General features: G+C 45.1%; 1 protein-coding gene across 3 annotated transcripts in view; it reads right to left on the bottom strand.

The window, feature by feature from the left end:
• Window positions 1-19,767, bottom strand: part of disp1 (dispatched homolog 1) — a 58,635-nt gene extending 38,868 nt beyond the window's left edge. For 2 of the 3 annotated variants that reach the window (XM_079357798.1, XM_079357796.1), the window contains exons 1-2: window positions 19,680-19,767; window positions 2,766-2,814 (exon numbers count right to left, since the gene is read on the bottom strand). The gene's annotated coding sequence lies outside the window, so the exon portion shown is untranslated. The remainder of the gene's footprint in view (window positions 1-2,765; window positions 2,815-19,679) is intronic. The other variant, XM_079357799.1, reaches the window with a different exon arrangement.
• Window positions 19,768-27,555: the final 7,788 nt, after the last annotated feature.

Genomic DNA, 27,555 nt, shown 5'->3' with positions numbered 1-27,555 from the left:
CACCTTTTCGGCTCGGCTCCACATTCTTGGCACCCCAACGGAAGGTCCGAAAAAGTGGGACGGTACGGATCGGTTATTTGGGAATCTTTCCCGTGTTTAGTCTTTGGAAACGCTTGGTGTAAACGGGGACTTAACAAGTCTGTAGACTGATGGAGGAAGCCGGAGGAGCTGAAAAGAACACACACATGTACGAGGAGAACATGCAAACTCCACACAGAGAGGCTCCTGGCAGGCAGGGATTCATACCAGGAACCTCCTCCGGCTTTGATAGTAGGATTGGTTGGTCTCAAATCTGAAGTCTCTTGTTTGTATATTACTGTCGCTCTAAAATGAAGCGAGTGATTCAAGGACAAAAAGGCCGACAACGCAAACATTTCTTATCTGATGACTCGATGAATCGCCAGAACAAACGACAATTACTGCAGCCGTCTGATATCAGTGTAACATACTTTATCTCAACCATCGTCCACTCTGATTGGCTCGTACCACCACTGTAATGTGAACCGAATCCATTTAGGAATGAAAAGATTTGGAGGACGAGAGTTGAAATGACGAAGACACTAATTCAACGATGACAGCCGTCTTAATATGAAGGCTTTCATGTCGTTGAGCGTGGATCAAGCTGTGCGAGTGTTTCCCCGTTCATCCAAACAGATAAAGCCAGCTGACACGGTGATGTCATTTGGAGACACCTGCGTCTTGTTAGATCAAGGAGTGATGTTTGCCCAACACCTCCCTCACATCAAGAAAACACAAGGGATTATTAAAATCAACAAATCATTACATTTAATGAAGACATCATCCCCAGCCTTTGCAGCTGAAGTCTCTAATGAAGCACAGAGCGTGCGCTGCTCTGCAGACATGACGTTCAGGACAATGAAATGTCTGCCAGAGGCGCGTTCAGGCGGACGCACTGTAGAAAAGAGAAACATTATTATTAGGCTAATAAAGCCTGGTGGAGAACCCGAGGCCTTGGATGGTTGAACAGCAGTCATTTATAACTTCCCTCCATCAAAGTGAAGCCGACGGTGCGGAAGAGTGTGTGTCAGAGAGGGACGACGAGCCGGCTGCCAGACTCACAGCCAATCAGCTGAGGGACGATCGAGGACCTGTCAGACCTGTCGGATTGATTATGCACGTGCCAGCTCTCGATAGGTTAGCATCAAAGTGTTCTTCCCCGATATGAAGACAAACTCATCAATACAAAGGAACTCTGTATTCCATGTATACTGCTACAACCATGAACACACTTTTTGTTCAGAAACTTCAAATAAAATGTGGTCAAATGAACTGTATCTGCATCTGGCTCTTTTTTTAAAGCTTTTTGTTCAACAGCAGGACTCGAACCAAATATTTATTTAGAGTGATTGGACAAATCCAGGACAGACGGAGACAGAGAGAGACAGAGAGACAGAGACAGACAAAGACAAAGACAGAGACACAGAGAGAGAGAGAGAGAGAGAGAGATAGAGAGAGAGAGAGAGAGAGAGACAAAGACAGCGAGAGACAGAGAGAGAGAGAGAGAGAGAGAGAGAGAGAGAGAGAGACAAAGACAGCGAGAGACAGAGAGAGAGACAGAGACACAGAAGGAAATGAGGAGCAGCAAAAGGAGCCACAGGTCGGACTCGAGCCCTAGCTGCAGACCAACCACTAGTCCACAGGCGCCCCACTTATTGTATTTTAATGAATGACCACTGCAACGTGAGTCTTCTGCTGAGAAATGAGCTCCCTGTGGTTACCTCTTCACACGCACGCACGCACGCTGGGCGGCCGTTTGGGCGCTCTGAATGTTTTGGCTTCAGTGTTTGGGGCGCGTCATGGCGTCCATCTTTTGATGCAGTCTTGTGTTTGAAGAGAATCAGCTGACTGACATGAGCCTGATCAAGGCAGAGAGAACCAGGACGTGTGTGTGTGTGTGTGTGTGTGTGTGTGTGTGTGTGTGTGTGTGTGTGTGTGTGTGTGTGTGTGTGTGTGTTACACCTTCAATAGCGGTTGAGAGATGTTTGTTTCCATGCTTCTTTTTTTTTAAGTTTCATTGAATCTTTCAGGCTCGGGGCACTATGAGCCGTGAGCCGTAGGTAAACACCTTTACCTTGCTCACTGACCGTGTTGTAGCGAGGTGAAGAACAAACATTCTCACCTTTTACACAAGCCTGCCTGAACTCGCCAGACGGAGGCACGGGGGGAAAGGGAAAGGACAAGAAACGGCTGCTTTGGTGCTCCAGTCTCTTCCATGTGTTGCACTGAGGACGGGGTACTGACTTCAGTCCAGTGTGAGGACGGGGGGAAGGGTTTCATGTTGACTTTATGATGGAGTCCCAAACAGAAGCTATCAGAAGTATCATGTGTCCACGCAGTCTCGAAATCATGTCTGAGTGGTGATTTATGAACTTTTCCGACATTCCTTCGTGATCAGATCACGAGTTCTTCAAACGGCAGAGAAAAGGACAGCAGCTGTCAGAACAACTGAAGTGTCTGTATGTTGTCAAGCAGAGCAGGGTGTACCGACTACCCAACAGCAGGGAGAGGCAGACGAGGCTTACACTCGTCTTCAACTCTTTTTCCTTCTCGAATGCTTTCAGGACACGGGGGGGGGGGGGGATGGACAATGACTGGGCCGTGGTTTGTGGCGGTCCCTGTGGACAGCCGAGTACTGCTCATATCCACCTGCTCTTACCTAGCTCGTATCGTGTGATGTGGATCAGCTCTTTAAAGAGGAGATATTGGTATTGGTAGATATTTGAATACAAAGAGAAGCGTCTTACCTGTAGGATGACACTGGAGCATGTCTGCTTCTACTCGAGCAATCACACTCTGAAAATCAGAAACAGGTCGAATTTAGTCATCTGGTCATGTGTGTGTGTGTGTGTGTGTTTTCTCTCAGGAAATTCTTTTTTTTTTTCAACTTCTCAGTCAAAATACTCTTCTCAAACATTTCCCCTTTGCCTTTTCTTCACAACCTCATGATGACGACAGTCTGCTTTTGTAGTATTTTTCAGATCTCCGTCAGTGTTCAGACACGTCGACACGATGAATACTTTCATGAACATACGCACCGCAGAGTTGAGTCTCTGTACTATTGTAGGCCTACAGAATTTCTAAAGCTGGACGTACAGGAAGCCGATCTCTCTCAAGAAACGTGTGGGAATACGTCGGCTACCTGGGCAGCCTAGAGTATCATCTATGAGAGGAAAAGAGTGAGGCGAGGGCAGCTTGTGAGGGAGGAAGGATCAAGAGAGTCTCCACCACGCAGGAATGAGCTGGTATGGACGTGTGTCGTTTCTTTACAGGAAGTGAAATCCCAGACGGGGAACCAACATGAAGGTATAATGACAGCAGAGCCTCTTTACAGCGCTGTCGCGAAATTCCAAGAAACCCAGAGCCTTAAGTGGATTCAGTGTATGCTAACAAAAACACCCAACAACAAAACCCTCCCAAAAGAAACACAGTTCTCCCCCTCTATTCCAACACAGCGACCCTGCAGCTGAGAGGTCGCACATAGTGCCGGCTCCCCTCGGTCTGAGGTGACCCACGGTGACAGGACAGCCCTCGCAGGGCAGCGTATTAGTGAGCGGCGTTTTGCATGCTAACGCTGAGGTGAAGATGAAATCAGAAGTGGGAGACGATAAACCAAAGCCCTCGATGTCGTTCCAGGAAGGTACAGGCCGTCTATGAAGAAGAAGAACAGGAGGCCATTCAAACAGCACACATGGTCCACATCAGCAATTACCGAGGTGTGCGTGGAGAGGGAGGAGACGAAGAGCGAGGTGACACACGGACAGATGAGGAGGGGGGACCTTCGACCAATTTAGAGTAATGACCTCGGGTCAGAGGGCCGATTTCACAAAACGCCAGCCAGCCGTCGTGTCTGAAACAAAGCCGCTCAAACAGGAAGGACTGAAGGTTGACTGAAGAGAATAAAGTCACTCTTTCATCAGGAACTTTTGAGTGTTTGGATATTTCATCGTGTTCCTTCTATTTCTTTTCCACACTGCGTCTGTAACTTGGATTCATAAATCGGTTGTTCAAGAGCTTCGTCTCCTCTCACATGCCATCGCCAGACGTCCTCGGGTGGAAATATTTAAATCCGGCGTGCAATCTGAAAAAACTTCAGACAGATTTGCCGTCGTCTGGTCCGAGCCTCACTGCTTATTTAGTCCCAGAAACACACAGATTGAGCCCAATAAGGAGGCAAAATGTCCAGTCCGGATGGAGCGTGTGTGCTGGCAGGACTCCCTCAAACGAAACCAAACTCCCTTCAAAAGTACAAGTGTAAAGGCAGAGACACTAAGCTTTCAAAGTAGCACTATTCTAGGAAAGGGGCTAATTAAAAGCTCGAGTCATTGGTTTCACAATAATAGGCTTAGGCTAAAGAGCACTGCTCCCAAATTCCTACCTTTCCACAATTCTGAAAATGTTCCCTTTGAGCTTGTTAAGACACAAACAATCTGTTGATTCAGTGGCAGAATCCTTTCCCCCCTCCTAAGCCACTATTTGCTTTAGCAGCGATGACACAAGTAAAGGAATTTGAGCAATGCCCGCGTATCGCAGACTCATTTCCTCAGAGGGAGAGACATCTCCAGACAGACGAGCGAGCGCTAAAGCCCGCTTCATTTCTGCCTCTGTCGCTCCAGGTATTCCCACCGTGTCCTGCACCACAGTCCCTCAGAGGGGTGCAAGAAACACCCCTCAACACACCCATCGTATCAATAACATCCAAGCAATATATAGTAGAGATTTAAAAAGGAAAAGGAACACTTGAAACAGCGAAACGTGTTCACCTTTAACTGTGTGTGCTTTCCAAAGCTGCGTCTTAACGGACAAATTATTTGATTTATGTTTTTATTTAACTTTTATTTGATCCAGGAAAGTCCCACTGACTCCTGCAGAAGTCACACTGAATGTAATGTGTAATGTAATGCTGCATTGATTTCATACCTGATGGCCCAGTGAATGCTGAAAGCCCGGCCTCCATGTTGAAAAACAGAGATGGATCTGTTTTGTGTGCCTTTAGCGTTCAGAAAAGGCTTACAATCTCAATCTGCACAAATGGTAGTCTCTCCCAATTCTAAGGGATCAAAGGAGCTTCATAACTGGGCCCCTTTCAAGTCCAAAATGAAAAGGCATGAATAGCAGGAGCGTACTCTGGGATCAGCTCGTACTCACGCAGCCTTGAGAAAACTTTGCTTTTTTTTTCTTCTTTTTTTTCCAAAAGGGGATCACTGCCAAAGGTTATTGTGACACTTTTCCTTTGACTCCCTCTCTCCCTGGTCCTCCCTCTGATTTTTCCACTGCTGGGTCAAAGATATTACATGACTCCACATGCTAGAAAAACGCGATGTGTGCTACTGTTGTTTTTTTTGTTTTGTGTTTAGCTAAGTTGACTGGTGCTCATTATTCCAAGCACTCTGAAATCCATTCAAAAAGATAAGCTATCTTTTTTTCCCCACTTTTTGGACGACAGCCGAGAAACATCTACCCGCTCACCTCTTTTGTGTCTTTTTCCAGCTGTTTGATTTAATGCTGGATATGGGGACCAGTGGGTTTTTTTTTTTAAAGGTAAGTGTAAAAAAAAAAGGGCTGATATCTACGTAAGGAATGGTGATCTGAAAAGATGAAGCGGTGACATTTGAATGAAGCTGAGTAAGGTAAGAGCACGCCTGAAACACGCTATGCTAGTGTGCAGCTAACAAAGAGAGGACAGGATGAGTCGGTCAGGGTCAAAAGGGATGAATGAACTTCAGGATCGAGTCAGCTCACAGTTTTAATCCCCTTACACACTGTACGAGTCGCCTGACTCAACATACCTTTGCAGACCTTTGAAATACTTTGACCAGAGTCTTAAAGCCAGATGATGAATCCCCACATGCACAGGCAAGTGAGCTTCCACCCACAGACGCTCCTGACATCGACAACACAGGCTGTGAATCAAAGCCAGATAGAAACTACACAAATCAAAGACATGAAGAGAAAAGATGAGATGTTTCTGCTCAGTGTGTGTTTAGCACAATCTACAGTACACCTGACTGTTATTCCACCACGCTGCCCCACACCCTCTTTACCACACGGACTGAGGAAATTCAAGTTATTAGCCCCCAACGTGACGTCTCAACTCATTTTACTTTCAGCTCCTGTCCTGTTTGCATTTCCATCGGCTCCATTAAAGCACCCGCACTGTGTCGTGAAGCAACAAGTGCTTTCCAGACGGACTAGGGACACGCCGGCGTTCAAAAGATGACGACCTGAAAAGTATTTGTAGGCGTGAACCTTCATCACGCCAATCCAACGTCGTCTGAACAAACACACAAAGGCTCACCCACTCGTCACATTGAACCCACTCTGCACGTCCTCGTGTCCTGCTCCAGCCGCCATCATCGTCTCTGCAGAAAGCCTGCAGGCTGCATGTTAGCAATGTTCAACGTTGTTTCAGTCGCATCGTTATGCTGTCGTTCATTCCTTCTCCACGTTGACCCCAGCCTGGTTCACATTTAAAACACACGTATTCTCTTCCATCATCTCAAACACGCTACAACACATGAGCGTCCTGACACGTGACAGAACACAGGACTTTGTGAAGGTTATCCTGGCCTTCCTATGTATTATAGTTGACCACCAGGCGGTGCGGGTTGCCTCCTGCCGCATGGTCTCCATTACTGCCCACGTGTTGCTGTGGCCCTCGTCTCTCCACTAGACTTCTGTCGGAGCCTTTCACCGGAGGAGTCCTCAACATCTTAACCTTCAAACGTTTGTGATAAATCCAGGTGTCCCTGCAGATATCAGAGCGAGGGATGCTAATGATTCATCATTCATGGATTCATCACCATTAAGATCTCAACCAATTAAAAATGAACTATTTCCTACTATACAGTCCATGTAGTACCATTTTATACCAAAGGGGGCGTCTGTCACCTTTTCAACTCACAAAACAAACAGCTATGAGCCGACGACTAAAGGAAGAAGGCAGACTGACAGCAGTGAGGCTGAAATGAAGCGAGCTGGACTTCGACTTGCTCGTCTTTGTAAAAAACACAAACACTTGACCCGACAAGTGTCATGGTGAGGAGAGGGGCTTCATTCAATGACAGTAGAGCCATTTACTTCTCGTGGTTTGGTAACATGATGCTGTTGCTCGGTTTGTTTTCTCAGTCTTTTGTAGTCAAGTATATCTCCGGTGCTTTCTCTCAAAGTTCATGTCGGCTCTTTAAAGGGAGGATGGGAGCAGAGAAATGACAAAAAGGCGACAAAGCAGGCCAGAGCACACATGACGGCGGCCCTGCAGCTGTTCCTGTGTGCCTTAGCACCGTCACTGTTTGTCTTCCCAGGATGTGCGGACAAAGCGCTTCCAGGTCACGCTCCAGCCTGCCTTCTCGTGACCAGAGGTCATCTTGCTGGGACACAGCGCTGACCTCTCGTGCGAGAAGTGACTCGGTGAACATGAAGAGAGAGTGGAGGGACGAGAAGGAGAAAAGTGAATCCCCCCCTCAAACGATCCCTCAGAATAAAACCACGTCTGCTACAGTTTCTATCTCCAGGTGGAGCGTGTGGGACAGGCCAGACTGGATGCCTGATGACATTAGTCTTAGATCACGGCGAGCTCATTAGCACTGGCCCGCTGTTGCATTCATTCAAACGAGACCAACGACATGACTGGGTGGAAATTCAAAGAGAGTCGGGGGGGAGGGGGAGCAGATATGTTTCCTGGGATAAGGCAGAGCCTAATAATGACTTCCTGTATTTAGCCTGGAAAACAAAACCGAGAGGCACCGAGGACAATGGTGTGAACATGAAGTGCTGTCCAAGAGTGCTGTAATGCCTTCCATGCGATGTCATCCATCTCTCAGGTTATGTTCAATAGACGGGGGTTTGGTGAGGCTGGGTTTGTGTTGTGTGGTTACAACATCTGGATCTTGTAATACATGCCTCTGGAGTTTCTGACAATCCCTCTCCCTCTTTCAATTGTGCAAGCAGCCCCCCCCCCAACTCCATCTATAACACGCCCCCCCCCAGTCCATCTATAACACGCCCCCCCCTCAGTCCGTCTACAACATGCCCCCCCTCAGTCTGTCTACAACATGCCCCCCCCAGTCCATCTATAACATGCCCCCCCCCTCAGTCCATCTATAACATGCCCCCCCCAGTCCATCTATAACATGCCCCCCCCCTCAGTCCATCTATAACACGCCCCCCCCAGTCCATCTATAACACGCCCCCCCAGTCCATCTATAACACGCCCCCCCAAGTCCATCTATAACACGCCCCCCCAGTCCATCTATAACTCGCCCTCCCCAGTCCATCTAAAACACGCCCCCCACAGTCCATCTATAACACACCCCCCCCCAGTCCATCTATAACACGCCCCCCCCGTCCATCTATAACACACCCCCCCCAGTCCATCTAAAACACGCCCCCGCCAGTCCATCTATAACACACCCCCCCTCAGTCCGTCTATAACACGCCCCCCCCCTCAGTCCGTCTATAACATGCCCCCCCCCTCTCAGTCCGTCTATAACATGCCCCCCCCAGTCCATCTATTACATGCCCCCCTCTCAGTCCATTTATAACATGCCCCCCCCTCTCAGTCCATCTATTACATGCCCCCCCCCCTTTCAGTTCATCTATAACATGCCCCCCCCCCCCCTCAGTCCATTTATAACATGCCCCCCCCCCCCTCTCAGTCCATCTATAACATGCCCCCCCCTTACTTCCCTCCACCCTTTATTCCTCTCATACAGGGCCATGTGAAAACTCCCAATTACCAGCAAACATGGCCGTTCGGATGTGATGTGGGAATATGCAAAGGAGAGGGACTCCTCTCACAAAGGGCCCAACTGAAATGTGATTGAATGCGTCAGCAGGTCGTAAAAAGGCCCCTTCAAGATCAATGTAATTATGAAAGCTTTACGTGGAGGACTTTTCCGGTATAGGAGGTGACTCGCGTTCGGAGGAGGAGGAGGAGAGCACGGCGAGCATAATGCTCCGCAGACAGAAGCCTCTTTTCAGGCAACACGCGAGGTCTCCCAGCTGCCTCCTATCAGCAGCTAGAATGGACACGAGGGAAGAAAGAGGTTTTTAACACCTGCAGCAGGGTGCCGGCAAACATTCCTTGTTTCTCCGGCCTCTTGGTGATGCACTCTATAAATCCTCCTGATTTGCTACAGTAGCAGGCTTAAGTGCCACTTAAATCAAAGCCCAAAGGAGAAGCTGTTGTGACCTCCAAGCTTTGACAGTTTGATTTAGGCCCAAGTGATTTTTTTTTTTTTTTTTTTAGGAAAAACAAAGCTATTTCTGTTCCTTTAACGGGAGAGAATGGACGGAGGTGTGATGAAAGGAAGTGAGCCCGACGGCACAGCTTTTTTAATAACAAGAGATGATTTGAAGAATAAATACGGAGCAGGGGGGGAAAAAAAAAACACAACAACTTTGTGTTCTGAGGTCGTGGAGGAAAGTTGAACTCATAGTCGGCCTATTATGGATGAGGATTCTGGAAAGACTACATGCCTTAACAAGACACAGATGTCAGTACAGGAGGCAGGCCAGCGTGTTCACAAAGTGAGATTGAAAATTGGTTGCTTCTGCTTTTGGTCCAAAGATAACCCCCCCCCCCCTTTATTTATTTATTTGATAGTGTTTCCAACGCTCTACATTTAGAACAACATCCACAAGAGTGAGGTCGAAGCATCATTTGTATTTTATGTGTAATGTGTCTTTCTCTGTTACCATGGCGGCAACAGATGTAAACTATAATCTTGCATCTCTTACAGCTCTTCATTAATATGCACTGTCCCTAACAAACACATGGAAGTCAGTCTATGACAACAGGACTGACCCCTGAGAAACTAAACTTCTAAGTCCATCAAATACAGCAGCGGGTCTGACTACACTCTCCAAATGTCTATAATCCTGTGTTGCCTTGGTAACAGAAGGGATGTGACATGTGATTATTCGACATACGCTAGATTCTTTATCAAACACTTTGCCACGGTGAGTCTTCTTAGTCTGCGTGGGACATTTTACACGTTGGTCAGCGTTGACTGCTGCAGGCCACAGATCTCCACAAAACACTTCTGAAGGTGTCCCGATAGCACACGTTCATGAAAGATGTTTGAAAGGTCTCCGACAGACGTTGAGCCGCCTCACACCAACGCTGCGCTCCAAACAACACTCCCACTAACACACCATGACCATGCAGCGTAAAGACACCTGTTCCAAACGTAATCCTGTGGTAAAAAGATGATGAATCAGCTGAATAGCTCTCTGCTGTGTGAGATAAAGAGCGGAGACTGATAACAACCCAGTGCAGGCTTCATGAAGCAGGCAATCAGACACTGAAAACCATGGCAACCAAAAAGACCGAAAGACTGTTTCACAGGTCAAGACAAAAAGAACTTCCTTTGACGATGACATGAACCTTTTCTTTGACAAGTTCTAGTCTTCATTTCAGCTTTCAAAGACGTTTCCAGAAGGCCAGCGAGCGACCATCACACCAAAACAAAGAAAGCAGGCAGGTAGCTTAGCATGAGCCAACCTGTGAGCACACAGCAGCTTCCATCTTCATGACAGATAACAAGCAGACTAAGATCAATAACAGTCATACTGTGTATTTGTGTGCACTGGTCTGTCCTGGGTCTCTGCTTTGTTTGTATCCAGGTGCTTCATGCTGAGAAGCTTGTGGTTAAATCCACCAGTAAGAAGGGACACTTGTTATCTGAGAAAGAAGACATCCTGTTCCTGAACTCAGATCAATCACTCAACCAGCTCTCCAATTCTGCAGCGCAGAGACTGCTCACCACTTCATTTTGAGTGAAAGAAGAAAGGATGATAAAAAGGAGGCGGACAGTGTGGAAGGGAGAGCACGCTACAGAGCATGGCACTAAACAAGAACTCATGTATCTCCTGCATATTTCCCCCTCAGCCTGGCTGTAGAGTGACTGAAACAACGGGGCCCCTCCAGGCTCAGAGGCATCAGAAACAACGGGGCCCCTCCAGGCTCAGAGGCATCAGAAACAACGGGCCCCTCCAGGCTCAGAGGCATCAGAAACAACGGGCCCCTCCAGGCTCAGAGGCATCAGAAACAACGGGCCCCTCCAGGCTCAGAGGCATCAGGCCAGCTCCACCTCGGCCCTCTGTCTTCAGCCTGCTCTGTCTCACTCTCATGAACTGTCTTTGGATTGTTTTTATGGACAGAGAGCAGACGCAGCTCTGGGACTATTTACAGCGTGCAGAGGGAAGAAGAGGGCGTCAACGTAAAAAAAAAAAAAAAAGGGGGGAGGTATGAGACGCACGCTTGAAATGTTCGTATGTCTGGACAGCGAGCCTGAAATAAGACTGAACGTTTGCACATTTATTTCCAAACCGGCCTCTTATTGAATGAAGGTTTCAGACGTCTGGACGGAGGAACATGGAGGCAGAGAGAGAGGGAGAGGCTTTCCAGGAGGAGGACTACATTTGCTTTCAATAAAAGGTTCTCGTCAAAAAAGTTAAGAAGTACATTAATGATAAAAAACTTCATGTGCTCGTCAAATCTTCACGAGTACAAGAAATACTCCAATCGAACATTTCAGTAAAACTATGAACACGAGGCTGTGTACAGGGGCGGTTCTACACGGGGGCCTACAGGGGCCCCTGTAGATATGTCTCTGGCCCCTTCTGTGGCTCCTCTGTGCTGACCAAATAAAACGGGTATGAATTTATTATCATTTAACACGCTGAAAAAATGTAGCTCCCACCGCTTTGGCGGCATATAAACATGCGTAACTAGGATTAGCTAATATTAGCATCAGTGTGTGAATGTGTAAGTGCTTTACAAGCTCAAGTCCTTTTATCATGTCGTAGAAGGTTTACGACTGAATCTAGTTAGTGAAGCTTGATGTTACATAAACGTAACTTAAAACATAACAGACGTCTCATGAGGAACAACAAGACAATAATAAAAACCCTCCGCAGAGGACGATCGATGTAAGAGGAGGAGGAGGACGGAGCTGTTCAGTGGAGGGAGAGGATGATGAAGGTGAGGACGCTTCGTCCGACTCTCCCCGCTTGAACGTCAGCAAAAACATGACACTCTGTTCTCCAAGCTACAGTCTGGCTGGTTACTTTCACAGATTCAAATGATCAACAACCACAGTGTGATGCATGCTGATAGAGTCACAGGTCTGTGGGCTGGTTTACGGTGCTTGTCTGTTAAACCTGAACATGAATACAGACTGAAGCATTGTGCCTGCTGTCACTGGGTCCAGTTTTCCATGCGAGCTGCCTCGTGCCTCCGGGTTCACTTTCAGGTATTACTGGTCTCAACTGTGTCCCAAAACTAAACCAAGGAGCCGACAGCAAAGAGCTGGATGGAATAAAGCACATGTTGTGAGATCATAAGTAATGACAAAGGTTTCATGGAGAAAGGTCAGTCGGGGAGTGACATTTTCAGAACAAAGAGACTCTGAGCAAAAACCATAAATGTCACACACACACACACACACACACACACAAACCCCACTCTGCCGTTTCCAAAACACTCGTCACCGTGCTTCTGCAACCAATAAGTTAAAAGGGCACATGGGAGCGTCTGATCTTTGAAATTCCTGATTTACAGACAAAGTCTTTCCTTCAGTAGTCGCCAAGATGGACGGTTCAGCATGATGCAGGTTTTTCCTTCACCTGCACGACTTTAACAACCTGACTGTTACAAAGGATGACACACACACACACACACACACACACACACACACACACACACACACACACACACACACACACACACACACACACACACACACACACACACACACACACACACACACACACACACACACACACACACACACACACACACACACACACACACACACACACACACACACACACACACACACACACACACACACACACACACACACACACACACACACACACACACACACACACACACACACACACACACACACACACACACACACACACACACAGTGTTCCTCTTCACCTGCACGACTTTAATAAGTGCATCTACAGAGTGAGCAGACGGGACGGGCCAGCAGCTTGTCACTGATGATTAGGCAGGCTGGTGAGATTCAGAGGAAAGTATGAGGGGAATTTGGACTGGTCCGCTCCGTCAGCTCAGTGAGAGGTAATGATGCTCAGTGTGACGTAGCCTCCAACGCTCCTCTGAAATAATCCAAGTCTGACACAACGTAAACGCCAACTTTGATATATTCTCCACGCTGGCAGAGAAATGTTCCATCGCTTGATTTCTTTATTGGTCAGAGGTCGAAGGTTCAGCACTTAGAAAGATGAAAGTTTTCAGTCACTTTGTTCGTTTCTCCGGATGTTGTCGCTGAATCTGTGGGGAGCTTGAACTTGTTTTTTCTCCTGCAGTCATCAGGGAGTCTTTGTGTGTCTCACAATTCAGAATCTAGATGAATGGATTCAGTTGGTTTTTTTTTTAAATCATAGATACGCATTTACATCAGGATGTACTCCTGTGGGACTGAAAAAATTTCTTGTTGCTCCTCGATGAGCTTCATTTGAATCTAAGATTGAATTTCCCTCAGGATCAATAAAGTATCTATCTAGCTAAGTTTTCACCTCTTTGCAGACATCTGAGCTGTGCTAAGTTGCTCTAGTTTAAAATGCGCTCATGTCTCGACGAAGCTGTTTCACAATAAAAGCCTTTCATTGACATTTAACCCTGAAACTTTTATTGTGAAGTCCAAAATGACCTTGAGTCACCGCCACAAGACAAGCGAGACATCAGTTTAATCCCACCTCCTACAGGTACAGTGAGCCAAGCCACAGCAGCAGATCAGCCTATCACTGGAAGCGCTGGAGGAGGGGGCGGAGCTCCGAGGTCAGAAAGCGATAAGGCCGCTCATAAAGTCACTGCACAACAAACATAAGACATGGATTACATTTGTTTTGTTTGTTGTCACAGATCTTTTTCGTTTCATTTGCCCGTCACCGTGGTCGTTGGGTTGAACACATTCACACGTTTGACTGATTTAAAAAAAATACCCTGCACATTGTTTCTCTCTCTCTTTCCCTCTCTCCATGTGTCCCACTCTTGAGCCTGAGCAGTGTCTCTGTCTCAGTCTCAGGTCTCCTTCGTCCCCTGTTTTCTCTGTGACGTCAGCTGTAAAACAACATTTATCCAGAAATAACATTTTTCTTTAATACCATCAAAAAAAAAAAATGCTGAATAACATTAGTTTTTTAGTGTGATCTTTTTCTTGGTGAGGAAAAATGATGGAGCGTGTTGAGTGATGAAAGCGAGTCTGCTGGAAATCAGAGGCGAGTTTCGGGGGAGCCCCTGAGACTCAGCGTTGAGTTACATATTCCATATGTCCAGCATTGCTCAACGCTGGCCCTCTCACTGGCTCTTCAGGGAGCGAGCCCTTTCAACCATTCAACACTAATGGGCCTACTTCAGACTTCACCTTTTACTGCGTCTGCTCGGCAGTGTGAGAAACAGGAAGGTGAGAGAACGGAGAGAGAGAAGCTGCTGTGTCCCACAAGTCTCGCAGCAACCTGTCTGCTTTTCATCCTTTCATTCTTTAACTCTGCAGATCAGGAGGTGAAGCTAACAAGGTCGCTCGTCATCGATCCACCCTCTTTTAATCAGACCGTCGGGGCCAAACATGACTAACGGTGAGGTGACATTAAACCCAGATGGCTGAGGAATCATTAGCACATTGTTGTTTCTAAACATACCATTTTAATCTGTGTCTGTGCATCACTTTGCAGAAGGGGAGCTAGTACGTTATGAGTGTATCCCAGATTCACACTTTAGCACAGCTCCCTCTCTGAGCTTGGATGCAGGCTGAGTGAGACCTTGTGATGGCAACGTCCCCCTTTCTTTGTTGCCTGAACAGTCTGTCCACTTATTAAAAGTGTAAGCTCCATCGCAAAAAAAAAATAAAAAAAATGAACCCCTAACTGAGAGATCCGTCTGAGCCAGATATGACGGGACAAGGCCCCGTAGCTCCGGGGGTCAGGGCCCAACGAGGAACATGTGTGTGTAGGGAGGGGAAGGCCTCGTTGCTCCCTCAGCCTGTCCAGCATTCTCCAGTTGGTGCAACAAATCCTAATGAGGCTGCTCCCTGTGGGGGGAAACCGGGGCCTGTCTGGGAGGATTTGTCTGAAGAGCTACACAACAAGCGAGGAGCGACGCGGCGGAGCAACCGTTGGCCTTCATCTTCATCAGGACGGATGAGCTGAAGGAGGCTCGGCGCTGTTCTGAGGCCTGAATCCCACTTACAAACTGGTCTGCTCGGAAACCAAGCGTGAATAAACTCGCCAGAAATGACTGATATGGACAGTTTGAGGCTTCACCGCTGCAACAACAAACAGCCTGGAGGTTGTTGTGTCGACTAGAAGGACTCGGTACTTGTTGAATAATATCCACTTTCTTCTTGGTCATGAATGGTGAAGCAGGGTTTTCCATCTGTGGTTGATATTCCTACAAACTCAATACAGAGCAAAAAAAGATCCTTACCAAGAAGAGACAGCAGGACGGAAATAAGTCCATGTTCAAAGACATTCCCATGTTTCTGATCTGCGCTGGGGTCAGTCCACCTTAACCACATCCATTCCTTTCCCCCCCCCTCCGTGCCTCTTCCTCTCCGTGAAGGAAATGCTTTGTAACAAAGCTCAGTTTAAAAGTCACAGGGCCATAGATTACCATGATACACTCTGACAACTCTATCGACCACGGTGCTCTTTTTCTCCGGGGGGGGGGGGATAAAATAGTGGCACTAACACGCAACACCTGTTTCTTTTCTGCATCCGTCAGTATATCAAACGCACAAACAGTGACAGCTGGAGCGCAGGCTGTGATATGGCAACGCTCCGGGATGCAAAAGGACGAGTGCTTCTTCCCGTCGCTGAAAGTGGACAGCGTCAGTAATATTCGACATGTCCCTTTAAAAGGAGCGCCAGGCGCTATTGATTTCTTTTAATCTAATGCTCGGGGAAGCAAAAGGAAAAAGGCCTATCAGGCGGCCTGCTTTCAATTACGAGGTCCATAAAGACCCCGAGACGGGAGTGGATGTGATGAATGGGCTGCGAGATGCCATGATAGGAGCCATGCCTCTGTCTGCGAAGGCTCAAGTTTGCCTGGCGGGATCTTCCACATGCCGGAGACACGCCCGAGACTTCGGTTTGCAATCACAAAAATCAATCATCGATCTTTTTTATCAGGGCTTTCATCAAGTGTAATCTGAGGAAGGATGGAGTGTGTAGCATTTAGTACTGCTGAGTATGCGTCTTAATACAAGGGCAGTCTTTAACATAGCACGTCGAAGTCACCGTCACTGAGCGCACAAAAAACTGAGAGAATACAAACCGGACGAGACTCAACATGCGAGCAGTTCTGTGAAGCTGTACTCACTTTATGATCGAGATCTGTGCAAGTCCAATTTCCCATCTGGCCAATCAGTGTTGCCATCCAGAAACCCTCCCCTCCCCCCTTCACACACGTCATGGCCGAGGCTGCGATGTAAAGTGACCATGATGCAGGGGAATGAACTCGTGGTTGAGTGTCTTGCTCAAGGACACGTTGGACATGTAGCTTGCTGAGCTTCCCGTCCACAGCCGACCGCGGCTGCCGCGGTGGGACGGTTCATGCCTGCTTCCTGAACTTCCTCCTCCGATCCCCTGAGCGCAGGTCTGAGTGCGTCTGGTGGACAGAGCTCACAGAACTCGGAAACAGATATATTTCAGTTCAGTGGATATTAAACTGGAAGCTCCTTCACCTGCTTCAGATAACATTTGTTATTGATGCTATACGAATAAAGATTGATTGATTTGACTGTTTCTTGTTCTAAGTATTTTTCAGCAGAAATGATCTGATCTGATGATGTGTTCGATATTTGGTTTGGACATATAAAGACTGGATGCTTTAAAAATGTGGGTAAGCGTACTTGAGGGAATCTGGTCTGATGCATGCTGGGACTTTTTCTCAGATCAGTGCAACATCCTGGTATTTTGCACTGCATACTGCAGATGAGTGTGCATACAGCACTTTGTCCAAATCAGTACTACGAGTTAAGCAGGCACTTTTTAAAAACAGTGATTGGACATGTTGGTTCTATTGGGGTCCACCAATGCCCCCCGTCTGTCAGCTCAACATCAAAGACGTGCAGAGCAGCCACTCTTTCTGATAGAAAGAAACCATCTTCCCTCCCTGATTATCCTGAGGAGATAAAGTGCAGGAGGCCACTCTGCACATCATCAGCATCAGTCCCTCAGCTCGGACTCCAGTGAACCATGACCTGACCACAGTCTGTCTTCTTATTGTTTGATGCCTCATCTCCATGCAGCCTCAGTCCAACTGTCGCCCCTCTGTATGTCTTCTCATCTTTTCAAAGATACAGCAGGAGAGCCAGGGCTGCTGTCACGTGACTGTGAACAGGTTCAGCTTTTCAGACACGCACTGCCTCTTCTTTCTCACCTTTCTGGATGCTTCTCACAGACTCATCCCGAGTTTACAGACTTCTCCCTCCATGAACGGCAACAGTTTATAATCAGGAAGAAAAAAAAAAAAAAACCTTCAACCAGGGTACAAAATCACAGATAAAACCTAAAGGCTGCTGTGGCTCAGTGGGTAGAGTCGTTAGAGACCTGCCAGGTTTCATGTGATTCAGTGTGTCAGCCCCTATGAGCAGCAGCCAATCAAAACAGTCCATCTCCTGTTATTAATAATAATCATTTCTACTTTATTAATAACAGCCAGCCATTCAGATAAGTTTTTGTTTAGGGTCCGTGCATTGCTCAAGGGCACCTCGGCAGTGCTCAGGAAGTAGACTGGCACCTCTCCATCTACCAAACCAGTTTCCGGACTTGGTCCGTGCTGGGACTTGAACCGACGACCCTCCGGTTCCCTGCAGACTGAGCTACTGCCACCAAAGTGGACAAGTGTCTCATCGCACATTCAGTGTTGTCACGACGAAGAAGAGTATTTTTAGAAGAGCGAGCGTGTTGATGGGCGAACAACATTGACTTTGATTGGAGAGAGAGAGAGAGAGAGAGAGAGAGAGAGAGAGAGAGAGAGAGAGAGAGAGAGAGAAGAGAGAGAGAGAGAGAGAGAGAGAGAGAGATGCACTCTGCGTCTGTTTGTGCAGTTTGGAGCTTCCAGTGACTCTCAGCAGAAGCAGCATCTGTCACTGACGGAGGAACGATCAGAATGGTTGACAAGTTGTCTTCCTGTTGTTGCCCTCTCTGCTTGGGATGAGTCCAGACGTTTTTCACTGAGGCCGCCCGATGGAGGGGAGGCAGGAAGTGTGTGTGTGTGTGTGTGTGTGTGTGTGTGTGTGTGTGTGTGTGTGTGTGTGTGTGTGTGTGTGTGTGTGTGTGTGTGTGTGTGTGTGTGTGTGTGTGTGTGTGTGTGTGTGTGTGTGTGTGCATACACACAGAGGAACATCCTCGGTGCTAACATCTAAAAATACCTTTCTTTATCTAATTAGTTCAACTCAGTTAAGAAACATGCCCCCCCCCCCGCCAGGAGGGACCAGGCCACCGCCTCCAGAAGAAGAACCTTTACTGATGGAAGCCATCCAACCAAGACCACGAGGACAGATGGGGATCATATTTGTTTTAGTAAACTGGCGATTGACTTGAGTTTATTACTAGATGGTGACATAAAGACGGATTTAGAAAAACACAATGCTATATAAAAACCTGCCCAGATGAAGCTGGTCCAGAAATGACCAGGAACGCAGCTGTTGAGGCCAGCTGCCTGGCTCCAGCTGTTGGTGAGGGCTGGGCGGGTGGAGAAGGTTAGAGAGTGGAAAGATAGAAAAGGCTGCAGAGACAATGACGGTTGAAAAGGACGAGAGAGAAGTATGAAAAAGAGCTTTGAGAGTAATAAATGTTCACACTGACTATGCCACACGCTAAAAAGAAATGAGTCGACCCGCCTGGGTCCCACGCTGGTTTGTTATTTAAAATGAAGAAAATAAATGGCTCTCTGCTCTGAGGACACTCTCTATTGTTACAGACCAAGAACATGGGGATTTATTCCACAAGTTTGTCAAACAATGCAGGTCGTTTTTTCTCCTGTGATGCGTCTTCATCGTCGCTTCTCGGTGTTTCCCGAGATACAAAATGAGCTCTTTGTGTCATCGTAAAAGACCCGTGAAAATCCACACGCTCCTTCACCCGCTGGATATCACTCATACATGACTGTCTGCTCGTTTTCTTCAGCGTTACTGTTTCAGGTTGGAAATGTTGAAGTGTTCAGATATGGACTCGAACACTTAAAGAAGCATCAACGAGCTTATGAAGCTCTTATTTTAAGAATGTGTGTCAAACACTTCTCCTTTACATTCAACAGGAAATCCCAACACAGCACAGCTTCTGTGCAGCGTGTGACGGCCAGATGTTTGAGGATAGAAAGGAGAAGAGTGCCCCCTACTGGCCATTTGCAGAACCTCAGCTGCAAGATGACGCAGAGAGAGGGACGAGAGCTGATTGCTTCAGGGGTGAGTGTGCGCATGTAGGAGGTGACGGAAAAGAGAAATCTAAAGACATGTCCAGTGTGAGCAGAGAAGCTGGAGCGTGTGGCTGTAATCTGTTTGTGTTCAAACTGATCAAACTGACACGTCCGCTTCAATTCAAATGAAGGCTAAAGTGCGGGCTGTGTTATAGATTGCTGCATGGGTTTTAAAGATGTTGAACCTGTTCCAGGTACTTACTGTAAATCCTTCAGGTGACCTCTGTGGGTGTGTTTTTCTCCTGCGTGGGGGCGACGCTGCATGCGCTGATCTCAGCTTCCAAGAAACTCTGAGGAGAGAAAAGTTCTGTCAGTGCAACGAAACAAAGTGAATGACGTATCACGATGAAAAAGACTGCAGTGCAGACCAACAGGAAGTGACATCATCGGACAGACAAGGCACCATCATCTGGGCACTCTCTCTAGCCGAATCTCTAAACTCTCTAAATATGGAAGAACAGACCTTTGGTGCCGATACAGATTATGATATAGAGAAGAAAGAGAGAAAAAAAAAAAATGGATATCAAATATGTCAAATATATCTTTCTGGGATCAAAGTTCTGCAGAGTCACACAGACACGTTGAGTGTGTTGATCCCTCGAACGCAGTTCTAAAACATGCAAGCATCAACACGTGACACTCAGGGGAGAGATCAACTATTCATTTGCTCTACTCAGAAATATATACCTAATTTCAAAATATTCTGTTAGTGCATCTATTATAGTAATCAATTATCAATTTTAATTCTGTAAAATATCATTTCAAATGATAAACACTTTTAAAATCTTGTGGTTGAAGTATTTGTTATGTCCCCTGCAGTGATCACACTGCTACAGAATGATTTTAAAACCAACAAATATCAGTGATTAACAGAATAATTGTTATTTAAATATTGATTACAATATAATCTTATTATAAATCTATGTTTTAAGTGAAAATAAAATGTGCAATTTTTTTATAAGTGTCCCCTTAAAGGCACTGGAGGAGGTGCGTCAGGCAGCAATGCCCAGCAGGAAAACCAACACCTGTATCTTGATATGTCGACGCTGTTACCGCCATCAAAAGACTGATGACAGGAAGTTGCATCATTTTCCCATCAGAAGCACATAAAGATAAAGTGCCTCAGATTACTAATCTACTGTTTTGATGTTTTATAAGACTACATTGATGGGGGTCAGAGTGTGATGTTAACCCTCTTACCAGTTTTTGTCCATGACTTTGAATAAATGAGTTTCATTATTGACATATAATTAAGAAATAAATGACCTTATCAATCACCCACTATCAGCTGGGTGACCTTCAGCTATAGGCTAACAATATGCTAATTAGCATCAAATGGTCAACCTGATACCGTCAGCCCCATAGGGCCAATGAATAGTCAAGTTAGATTGCCTTACACATAAAACCTTTGTTAAATAAATATTGAATTGTGTTAACTATATGCATTGCTGCTCAATATGAGCCAGCAGGGATAGAGGCAGATTGTTATGTAGGCTTGTACTTGTTGAAAGCCATTTTTCCATGTTTGAAGCGCTGCAGTGCAACCAATTAAAACAATGTTTATTAATACAATTAGACAGTTATTACAGTGTGTGTGTGTGTGTGTGTGTGTGTGTGTGTGTGTGTGTGTGTGTGTGTGTGTGTGTGTGTGTGTGTGTGTGTGTGTGTGTGTGTGTGTGTAATCCTATGTTTAGATGGATGTACTTTCACAGATGTTAGTGACATGCCCTTCAGTGCAGCAGAAAAACAAAGGCGCTACCGTGCGCGACGAGATCTAGATCCCGAGAGGAGGGCAAAGTACCATGAATGAGACAAGAAGAAAGGCAGAGAAGAGAAGAACATGGAGATCAGCTCAGGCAAAGAGCAGGGCAGCAAAAAAAAAAAGAGGCAGAATTGGATGCAATAAACAGCCTGTCCACACCACCAACACAACAAAAAAGTTTCAACAACAATTCGAAATCTGGAGAAAGCGCTTCAAAAAGAACGCAAAGAGAAGGAGAAGTACAAGAAGAGATTTCAACAGCTACACAAGAAAACACCGTGCCCAACTGTCTGACAAAACACCTCTGCGACAGGTATCACTAAGCTAAAGGAGAAAAGCAGTTTGCTGTTAAGATGGCGGTGGGGGGTACGTATTAAAAATACAAGTTATTGAAACATGCAGAGTCTGTTTTGAGCTTTTCCAAAAAAATGTGGAAACATTCAGACAAGACTCCGATCACTTTGACACGGAAAAGAGGCTCCCGGGTCAGTGATGCCTGTGTGAAGATGTTCTTTGAGAAGGATGATGTGAGCCGAATAACCGCTGGGAGAAAACAAACCAAAACACAAAACAAACTAAAAAAAGAAAGAAAAAAAAAAACAGTTCCTTTTGGATACAATGAAAAATGCACACAGAAAATGTGTGATTATCCAAACAGAAACCTATGTTGCTCTTTATTTTGCCGCCTGCGCCCTTTTTGGGTGGTCAATCCGACCCCGTCTGAAAGACAAACTTGTTCGTGCCAGATGCATGAAAACATTGAATTGGTTGCGAACAAGCTGCACCAGATGAAAAACCTGCACATTAGTCGAGCAGGTAGTGTGCAACAGAAAAAACAAAGAGTGTATGTACACCTGCAAACTGCAGGCAGTCCCTCTGAGTGCAGCGTACGTGTGGCATACACACAGTGGGTGTCTGAGGTAAGAGAGAGGAAGGAGAATGGAAACCCCTTGTCGTTCAAGATGACAATAAAAAAACAAATAGCCATCAGCCCCCGGGGGCTAACTGACGTGATCAACCAACATCTGACCAGATTCAGGAGGCATCTGTTCAACCTAAGGCATGCAAACCGTAAAGCAACAACACGAAGGTGAAGAGCGCATCGCACATGTTGACTTCTCAGAGATCTACGGCTGTAAGCTCTGAAGTCCAAGCGGTACATTTTGGAGCTTCGCACCAGCAAGCCGCTCTACATACTGGTATGCTGTACACCTCCTGGATCCATGTCATTCTGCACAGCGTCTCAGTCAAGTCACACGAGCCCGGCTGCAATCTGGGAGCATCTCCGGCCTGTGCTGGATTACATCAGGCAGGAGTATCTATTGGTCAGCACAGCAGCAGACCCTGCACCCAATACCGCCAGCGTGCCAACTTTTATCTCTTCAGCACCAAGCTGTTTGAGAGAGGTTTCACTCGGGGTAACCTGGGGCTTCATCACAGGAAAGGCGCTCCCAAAGGAGTAGGGGGCACACTTAACAGGAAGGCAGATGACCTCATCAGCAAAGGTCTTTTTGAAGCCCTGAATGGAAGGCTGGAAGGAATGGGTGAAATTGTTCTCTGTGGAGGAAAAAGTTACTGAGGATGCGGTGCAAGCCATGCCTCAGAACGTTCCCACCAGGTAGCTACACTAACACAAGGTAGCCTTGTCTGCAGAGAGGACAGCTGCACATCTCCATCAATGAAACAGCTCCCAGAGTTTCAGGTTCATCTGTGACAAAACATCTGTCCAATCAGCTGAAATTGATTGGACCAATCCAGAGATCATTGGGAAGTGGTGCGTTGTGAAGTACGATGGTGACCTCTACCCAGGTCCAATGCATGCACCGAGTAGGAACAACCCATTTCATTGGCCTGTCCGAGAGGACGTACTGTGGTACCTCTATGAGGACATAGTTGCCTTTATCCCTGAAATCACAATCTGTGTAAAATTATTATTATCTGAGTATTATCTGAGTATTGTCCTGTCAGCCCTGTTACTATTGTCAGCCCTGTTGCCACAATGTCAACCCTGTTGCGTCCTTAAATTGAGAAAAAAGCAGAAAATTAAATATCAAAATGTATTTTAATTGTCATATTCAATTATTGTTTAAATTGTTTGCCACGTGCTTCTTCTCATTTTACACATGAATATGCTAAAAAATAATGTGCTCAAACCAAAAACGTTAGGAGGCAGATGATCAGAATGAAAATTACTTAAGATGAAATTCATAATCCTACAATAATTGCAGCAAATAAAGGGACTCACGTACATTACAAGCATGTTTAATCTAATGCTTTTTTTTAAATTGGAAATATGGTAAATAATAGCTTTGTTGTCAGTGACAGTGTTGACTTAAAGATCGCTTCAGTCAAGATAAATGCATAATAAAACACTACAGTGGGATTTCTAGTAATGTCCAGATGTATTTGCTTGATAGACATTTAAAATAAGTTCATTTGAATAATTGTAATACATTTCTAAAATTGAAAAGGCACTGGTGGTTTTATGCTCTTATTATAGAGACCTGATCATTTAGACAATTAAAACCCACATCCAATGCTATTAGACGGGTGAATACATCGAGTAATGTCAGCACATATCTGTGGTAACATTAGCCGATGCTAATAGTCACTGGATGAGGTAACATCGCCGATATCATCGGCTGACAGATGAATCTGTCGGGCTTTAATTCTAATTGTTTTTATGACGTTGATTCATGTCGTGGTCAATGACTTCATCATGTAAATAAATACAATATTATAATCCTCCTGATCTGAAATCAATCCATGCTCACTGCTCAACATATCGTAGAATCACAGCCCTGCACTGTTGTTTTATTCAGTCTGTTACACATTATTAAATGTGAACACTTATGTACAGAAGGGTCCAACTCTTTGTATGTTTAAGTTATCCTGTCCTATAGCTGATCGTGATGATGAGGGGGGGTCCAGCTGCAGCAACAGTCGACAGCAGAGGTCAGAGGAAGATCACCGTCGATAGTGGTGATAGTGGTGAAACCAATGATTAGGCTCAGAGCTGCTGGTCACGTTCATACACAGTTAAGAAGCTATATGAGGAGGATTAGTTCACTAATGCTCGTGAGAGAAACACTTCCACAACAAAATACAAAGTAAGAGCACATGGGACGGATGGTGCTTTACCTTATTGTAAGAAGAAGTGGGAGAAGGGGGGGGAGTCACAGACCTGTGTAGGTCTTAACTCTTCAGGTAATTTGTGTTCAAATAGATGAGATGTGAGATGGACCGAGCTCTGTTTATGATTCTTTCTGGAACAACACAGTCAGGTAGATTATGTTCTGCTAAACAATACTATGTCTGTTCTTTCACACTGTTCTGTACACTAAGAGCAAATGATACACACACACACACTTACATTATATATAATTATACACACACACTTACATTTTATATGTTATTATAAACACATACACTTACATGTTATATATTATTATACACGTTATATATAATTACACACACATGTACATATTGTATATAATTATACACACACACACACGTTATATATAATTAAAGATGAGGTGATCATTACAGCTTTGGCCTTAGTATATAAGCTAACCTTTGATACTTCATCCAGCTCCGCCATGCTCACCTGAAGGAGCTCACAGTCAGACACAGCTGTCCTATCACCTCTGAGGTGTTTCTACCACTGCATTGTTATTGTTTGGTTTTGTCTTTTTGCTCCACTTTACCACGAACACAATTCAGAGCTGAAGTGTGCTGTGTGTGTGAAAGCTAGCTGAGTTCTTGTTAGCTGACTGCTAGCCAGCTAGCCTCGCTGACCCAAAAACAGCTGGGTTAAACAACAGCATGACGCTTTTTTCTTTCTGCTTTCTTTCGCTAAACAAGCTCTATACTTACATGGGTATCCTCCGGGAGTGAAGCGAGCAAGCTTTGAACTAGTGAACGATAAGAAAAGTAATCCCAGTCATTGACTTTAGTGTTTAGTATCCACTCTCCAGACATCAAACCATGTTGGTGGGCAGCTGCGCACTGGCGCTGCGTTGGAGGACAACTAGGAATGGGAAATGTCCAGACCAGACCCCCAAGTTAAGACAGTCCAGGGAAAAAAGTCCAACAACAGTTAAAGTCGGAGTTCCTTCATTTAGTAGCCTACTTCAGGACATATCCACCTAACCCAAAATGAAGAAGCTTTTTACATACCTTTGGAGTAAATCGACTACATGACTCTTTTTTTAAATATAACAGGATTATACAGTGAGATTGTGTGAAATGTAAAATGTAGATTAAGTTGTGTCGCAATTATTAGCAGGTAGCTGGTTGTAGTTGACAACCTCTGCAAGTCCTTGTCTGTGTACTGAAAAAAGGGTAAAGACGATGTTAAAATAGTTGTGAAGGTTCTCAGTCATTCAGGTGTTGTTAAATCCAAGCTTGACCTAAAGGCAACAACTGGACGAAGATCTTGAAGAGAAGAAACGTCTTCAAGAAGTCCTGACGCCTTCCCATCAAACTTAAACATGTTAACATGCATGCCCACATGTGTACACACAGGCGGATGTATATTCATTTACTGACTTTAGCTGATGCCAAGAGATAAACACAACTGTTAAGACTATTTGGAGGTTTCGAAAGGCACTTAGAGGCAGCACTACCTCAACCACTTAGTGGGTCTATTTAATTGTGTGGTCATGTTTTTTAATTAGGCTACTAATTTATTTAGTTTTTTTCGTTTTCACATCAAGAGCCCCTCCATTTGTAAACTTAATCTAAAGGGGAAAAAAATCAGTAAAATATTGACAAAGTTCTCTAAAAATGGCAATAGCCTATATGTCAGGGGTTCCTAAACTTTTATGCATGCTGTCCCCAACATAAGGGTGCCAGCCAAAGACTGGGGACCTCTGCTATCCCTGGAGGTGGTTAAGGTATATAGACTTTAATTTTGCAAACAGCCATGCTATAGGCCTATTCAAACACTGGCCCCAACACATGTTATGGCACAACAGCCATAAAATCATTGTATACAGTAATTTATTATAAAAGGCAAGAAGCAAAATACAAAAAAAAAAATCTATTTATAGACTCATATGTACACAATATTTTCATTCTCATTTTACTTAATAGTTTCATTTTAATTAAAATGTAACTATTGATTTAAATTATTTTAAATGTGTACTTTTTTTCAGGAGAGCATCTTGACACCCACTTTGGGAACGACTGGCGAATTTTTTGAGTTGTTATTAAAGCATGGTCAATGGCAAAAATAAAACCATGGGCCTAACAGATTCGGCTCCAGCATTTATTTTTCCAGTTTGTTATTAACCACAGAAATTACTGTATGACAATGATGTGTTCGACAAGTTCTTTTCCGATGACAATAAATGAACAGAAAGGAGGAGGAGGCAGATGGAAGCCAATAGCTAAAACAGGGAAAACAGAAGTGCTCTCAGAAATTACAACCATTAGATTGCCTCGTCTGTTCAAAAGTCTATTAGCCTTGACAGAACATCAGCTACAGCTCATAAATAGTCTACATATCACTGCCTGCAGCAGGCAAACAGCACACAGCCTTCAAATGTGTACTTTTATAGATTTGATTTGTATTAAGAACTGTAGTTGGAAGAGAGGTTGCAGTAATTTTGAATTTTCAGAGCAGAAAAACTGGTTTCCCAAAAATCAATATCCTAATTAATGATAGCTGCATCCCATTTTATCTGTGCCTGCGTCCTTTAGCCACATTTAACGCCTATATAAAGGTCTTTAAACTGGTAACCTCTACTCGTGCATTCTTATTTTGCTTACAAGGTTAAGGTTAAATTAAATTAAAATTCTTGAAATCAGAAAATAAGCAGAAGTACTGTATGCACCAGGAGGTAAAATTTTCCAAAGAATAAAATCTTATTTCCTATGTAGCAAATGTTTTGGCACAAACAGAACCTATCTTCATCAAGTGAAGGTTTCAATGTCTGAGGATACCTGTCACACTCTCATGTCTCCTTGATAGATCGCCATGGTGATTTATAGCCTAAAGCACACTTATCCTTTTGGCTAACGTTTGTTCAGAGCTTCACAAATGAGTGAGCTGTATAAAACAACTTATTATTTTTCAGGATAATTAATTTTACATCTTGAGGTCATTAAGATTTAAAGTAACAATGACTAAAGTGTATACCTAAAAAAAGATTCTGTTATTAACAACATTTTTTAACAGTGTTTGCAGAGAAGAAAGTCAAAAACAAAGGATCTGGAAGTTGTAGTTACACGGTCTGGCCACACTGTGTGACTGTTTACACCTTGCACTAAAGTCGGTCCTGGGTGATCTGATCACAGGTGGACTGTATGG

This window comes from Symphodus melops (assembly GCF_947650265.1).
Source record: "Symphodus melops genome assembly, chromosome: 1".
Classification (NCBI taxonomy): domain Eukaryota; kingdom Metazoa; phylum Chordata; class Actinopteri; order Labriformes; family Labridae; genus Symphodus; species Symphodus melops.
The sequence above is the reverse complement of the archived record's forward strand: the minus strand, read 5'-3'. Positions and strand labels throughout refer to the sequence as shown.